Below are 6,467 nucleotides of genomic sequence, written 5' to 3' on the forward strand. Positions count from 1 at the left end.
GTTATAATATTAGTAGATAATACTGTATCATTATTTTTTTTTTTTTACCAAAGATAAGAGATTCGAACCCGCAATTTTTTAATTGAATATAGAGAGATTATGCTATTTGAGCTATTATCCATTGGCAGATAATACTGTATTAGCAATAACGTTAGTTATATTCTTAGATGTATTAGTAATAACAGTATAGTAGTGATCTGTTAATATGTGACAGTAATTAGAAAACACTACAATTCATTAGAATATTTAATTATTATGTTAGAACTAGTTATTTCGATATTATAATATTAATTAATATGTTATTAGTGTTTTGGTAGAAATTAGAACTAGTGTGTTTAGGATTTATGAATAATTTTATTAATTACAAAACCATGTACCGAGATAGGGAGACAATAGAAAATTTTTACAATGTATCCAATAAACTGAAAATTTGGTCTAATAAAAATAAAAAAAACAATTAAATTACTCAAACTAAAAATTTTATTCAGTTATTCTAAAATTTTAATTATTTTCTATATCCTAATTTACCAACTCAACATCTTTTTGGTAGAGATGAGGCAGAAGCTTTGGAAGGGTTACCGTCGGCGGAGGAAATTAGGGAGGCAGTGTGGGATTGTGAATCGTCTAAGGCCCCAGGTAGTGATGGATATAATATGAATTTCATTAAGAAATGTTGGGAAGAGTTTGGATCTGAATTCACGGAGGCGGTAATGGAGTTCTTTCAAAGGGCAACCTTGCCATCAGAGGCAAATTTAACTTGGGTGACACTGGCTCCAAAATTCACGGGTGCTAAGGAGATCAAGGATTTCCGGCCAATTAGTTTGGTGGGGTGCCTGTATAAGGTGATTTCGAAGGTGCTGGTGAGAAGAATGAGGTCAGTTATGCCGGGGTTGGTAGGAGAGACTCAGACTGCTTTTGTAAAAGGTAGAAAAATTCATGATGGTGCTCTTATTGCCTGTGAGACAGTTCATTGGTTAAAGGCAAAGAGGAGGAAAGCGGCGATAATAAAGTTGGATTTCCATAAAGCATATGATAGAGTCAGATGGAGTTTCGTGGATATAGTGCTACAGAAAATGGGATTTGGACAGCGTTGGAGGAATTGGGTGAAAGAATGTATCAGCACGGCTACTATGTCTATTATGGTAAATGGGTCACCATCCAAGCCATTCAACATGGAAAGAGGCCTCAGACAAGGAGATCCGCTTTCTCCATTTTTGTTTGTGCTGGTGGTAGATGTATTGCACAGGATGGTGGGAGAAGCTGTCAGAAACGGGCGAATTGAACCGCTACTGGTCGGAGGTGAGCATATTGAATTGTCGCACCTACAATTTGCAGATGATACGATATTGTTTTGCCCCCCGGTGACAGAGACAATAGTCAATTATAGGAGACTGTTGCGGTGTTTTGAGTTGATGTCGGGGCTGAGCATCAATTTTGAGAAGTCAAGTTTGATAGCGGTGAATTGTGAACAGGAATGGATAGATCATGCTTGTGGTTTGCTGGGATGTAAGCAAGCGGCTCTACCTGTTAGGTATCTCGGGATTTCTTTGGGTGCGAATCCGAGGATGGTGAAGACGTGGAAGCCGATAATTGATAAGGTAGAAGGAAAGCTCAGCCTATGGAAAGCAAAGATTCTAACTAAAGCGGGTAAGCTTGTTCTTATTAAAGCAGTGTTGAATAGCCTTCCTATTTATTACCTCAGTCTATACAAGATGCCTAAGGCGGTTGCGGATAAGCTGATTGCATTGCAAAGGCGATTCATGTGGTGTAAGGGGGATGGTAATGATGGCATTCCTTTAGTAAAATGGGAGGTAGTTCAGGCACCTAAAAAGGTGGGGGGTTTGGGGGTTGGGGATGCGGTGCTTCGGAACACAGCGCTCTTATTTAAATGGTGGTGGAGATTTTCTAAAGAGGAGTGCCCTTTATGGAAGAAGATTGTATGCTCGTGCAACAACCTAAAGCTTGATGTAATGTTAGTAAATTAGCAACTACCGGTTAAAGGAGGACCGTGGAAGGACATATGTCAGTTGAGTATAAAAGAGCCAAGGATAAGAGACAAAATTCTGACGGGCCTGGCGATGGAGGTAGGAAATGGGAGGAGTACCCAATTTTGGGAAGATAACTGGCTGCAAGGTGGCCCCTTGAAGGTGGTATTTCCAAGATTATTCTCTATTTCGGATCAACAAGGATCCATGATTGGGGACTATGGATTTTGGGATGGACTTGAGTGGATATGGAACTTCCAGTGGCGAAGAGAGCTGTTCCAATGGGAGCTGGAACTGGTTAACCAATTTCATGAGCAGTTAAGGCATGTGAAGTTGTCAGCTGGTAGAGATGATAAGGTGGTTTGGAAGTTTGATAGTAAAGGGGTGTTTTCGACAAAGTCTGTGATGCACGTCCTACAAATGGAATCTCTGTCGGATGAGATTACGAGTTACAGCTTCACAAGTGCAGTATGAAAAGGAGTGGTACCGCCGAGAATTGAGCTTTTTGGGTGGTTTGTGCTTATTGGCAGAGTGAATACTAAGGAGAGGTTGAGTAGACTAGGAGTCATTAGGCCCAGTGATAATATCTGTGCTCTTTGCAAAAAGGAGATAGAGTCGGTGGAACATCTGTTTCTCCTATGTGAGCTAACGTGGCAGGTGTGGTGCAGTTGGTTGAGGTCGTTTGGGGAGGTGTGGCCTATTCCTGGTACAATAAAGGAGTTATTTGAGCGGTGGACCAGTAGGTATAAGCGGAAACAAGATCAGAAGAAATGGTTGTCGGGGTTCTTTGCAGTGATTTGGAACATTTGGGTGGAACGTAATGCGAGAATCTTTAATAATCAGGAAACAAGCATGGAGTTTGTCATCAAGAAGACCGTTCTGAGTTACGACGAATGGACCAAGAGTGATTCATTGGGTGGTTGATGGCGATGCCGGGAGTAGCAGGAATTTCATGGTTTTTATGAATTGGTTATGTATTTCTTTTGTTGCTCCACGTTAGTGTTGAGCTTATTTTCATTCAAAAAAAAAAAACATCTTTTTCTCCAAAATCTCTGTCACTGTCCATTCATCAACCATCTCCCGGCCTTTGCCAGCATCATTCTCCTGCTCATTGGATATCATTGTTGCCTTTTGGGTTCATCAAGTCGTCGCTGCTTCACCAACCACCTCATTCATTAGCGCCACTCTCTCTCATTGGAAATAACCATCCAGCTACCTAGTGAAATGACTATCCAATATTTTTTAATTGTATACTTAAACCAAATTGAACAAAATAACCATCCACTTAAGAATAAAAATAATCATCTGCATATCTAGTGATTTGAACATCCAATATATTTTAATTATATATATAACTAAACCTAATTCAATCAAAATAACCATTCACATAAAAATTAAAATAATCATCTATATACCTATTAAAATGACCATTCTAATTGAATTAATATTAATATGTCCGAGAGTGATATAGAGAAGTCTAGCTTTAACAGCTTTCTGAAACTCCATTTTATTTTCATCTTCAATCCTTCTTTAGTTTTATCCAAAGAAAAGAAAGAGAAAAATTTGCATTGGGGGCACATCTAGGGGTGGAAAAAGGCCAGGCGGCCTGCCAAGGGCCTGCAGCCTGGCCTGTGTTTGGCCTGACCTGACCTGGCCTGTTATAAAATATGTACAGGCCCAAACTCTTTTAAAAGCCTTAATACATTAATAGGCCAGGCCCAGGCTCACTAATTAGCTTTATAGGCCTGTCAGGCCTGCCTGGACCTGTTAAAATATAATTAAATATATAAATAATTATTTATTATTAATAAAATTATGAGATATTTTAAATTTATTATATTTTATTATAAATATTTTTATATATTTTAAATATGTTAAAAGTTTAAAATTTTTTACAAATATTAAATATATGACATATTACATATAACTATTTTTATTAAAAAATAATTTTTTAAATAATATTTTTATTTTTGTAAAAAAAAAAAATTAGCAGGCCTTTTAACAGGCTTCAGGGCAGGCCAGGCTGAATAACAGGTCAAGCCTAGTACTTTATAAAGAGCCTATAACAGGCTGCAGGCCAAGTTCAGGCTAATCAACTGTATGACAGGCCAGGCCTATTAAGAGCAAAGCCTGGCCTGGCCTGGCCTGTTTCCACCCCTAGGCACATCATAAAATCCCAGCACTCTGCTATAGCTAAATGAGACATAAGAAGCACTCAATCGGTATTGATGCAACCTTTTTCTCCTATTGTGATAACTGGGGATGAGAATGGAAGAATTGGAATATGGAATCATAAAGGGGCAACATCAACGTAATCATGAATAATCATCATCATCAACATGCATGAATACCAACACCTCAAGAGCGATGAAAAAGAAGAAGCTCGATATCCTTTTGACGGTGATGCTTACTTCAGCCAGAATCGGGGTGCAGCGGCCATGGGAAAGTACGGGGGCTGCGGAGGTATCTGACTCTTCTACAGAAAAATAAGGTACGGTTTCGGTCGACAGGAACCCGCAGCGGCGTCGGGGGTGGATGCGGCGGCGTCGGCATGATCTCCGGGAACAGCGGCAAGTTTTGGGGATGAAACAGAGGTTGAGAGATTATGGTGAAATTGAAAGTAACTGTGTATTTAAATGCTTAAATTTTCAAATTTTAAATTTTGAAATTAAATAATTAATTAGGAATTTGATATTTAATTTTTAATTTTCTTTTTTTTTTAAATTTATTGTACACATTGTACACTAATATCATTGTCTCCTCATACTTTCTCTTTCGATAATGTTAATGTATGTTAATGTTTTATATGTTAATGAACAACAAAATTTTTGGTAGTTTTTAAAAAATGTTACTAATTGTTAGTCGCAGTTAAAATGAATTATTTCGATAATTTTATTAATTAAAATAATAAAAATTATGCATAATTTTATGATTTTAATAATTAAACTAACGGAAATTATGATCGTTTAGGTTTATGGATAACCTAATAATTAAATTGAACTTTTTTTGGTATTGTTAATAAAAAAATTAATTATTATAATAGTTAAGTCGATAAAATATTACCTTAATAAGTGCAGTAACGGATAAGTTGTGCGTCCCTTTCAAAACCATATTGATGCACTTAATTAGATTCATGGTTATATAATCCTATTAGTATCTGCTATCAAATGTCAAAACATACTGTTCGCGCGAGATTTCGTCCAACCACTTAGTATAAACTTCACTCTACTTATGCAAATACTAATAATCCAAGTTGTATTTACGCACCGTCTTAGAGTATTCTATAATTAAAAAAGAATATAGAACCACGAAGTATAAATAACATTTATCATAAGGGTATTTATAAAAATAACAAACTTCAATATTTTTATTTACCTACATTGACGATAAGCTTTTATAGGTATGGTATCTTAAACTTTCTCAAAAAATTGAACATATATGCTTAATGCAAAACATGTGAAAAGTTCTCGAAGGTGACCAAGCTTTATTACTACGAGCAATAACTGATCTTATAGAATTGTGTCGATCAAAGATAAAAGTTCACATCATTTCATGTCATCACATGCCGCAAGTTATTGAGGAAAAAATGCCATACATCAGAGGTACCCCATCCACATATAACAAATGTAATAGACACGATATTATTGTTATCATCTTATGAAACCGCAACCGATAGACAACTCTTATATTTTTCATATAAGTGATTCCTATCTACTTGTGCAACTGTTTTACAATATTTGAAGGCTCTAATACAAAACCTCCAGACTACCTGATATAATATCGAAACATCAAGAATCAAGTCATTTTTCTGGTATGCAGTTATAGTTTTAAAATGATGAACAACTATTGATGACTTTTTATGACACATGACTTCAAACCATTTGAAAAAAACTTCATAGGAAGCTTTCCAATTGTCGAAAATTTTTTTCATTGCCTTTTGTCTTGCTAGCCATAGTTTACGATGATTTACGGTATAATTAAATTTCGACTGAATTTTAATAATGACAAATTTTATCTTTATAGATTGGTTAGCCTCTATCATCAGCTTTATTGCTTCTGCAATTATGTAGGAATCCAACTTGAAATGGTCTTAAAAAATAGTGGCTCTAGTACAAATGTGATTACCATTGTACCTCCTTATGACCCATAATACTTCCTTCTGATCATGCTAACGTTGATAAGCTAATCACAACTTGTGTTGTATTGTATACATTTGGGATAGAATATCATCAATTTTGATTCATATATCCTGTAATTGACATCTCTATAGAAATTATAATCTTTGATCACTATAATCACAGTTTTTCTAGTACTGAACTTCATCCACACAGCAAATTCAACAGCTGCCACAATTGGAGGTTCTGCTTAAAGACACCACCAAATAAATTCAACAAGGACAATAATTTTAATATATAAATACACATACAAATTATAATTTTAATATAAATAAATAACAAAATAAATTAATAAATAAATATATAA

Source organism: Arachis ipaensis, chromosome B09 (genome assembly GCF_000816755.2).
Source record: "Arachis ipaensis cultivar K30076 chromosome B09, Araip1.1, whole genome shotgun sequence".
NCBI classification, from domain to species: Eukaryota; Viridiplantae; Streptophyta; class Magnoliopsida; order Fabales; family Fabaceae; genus Arachis; species Arachis ipaensis.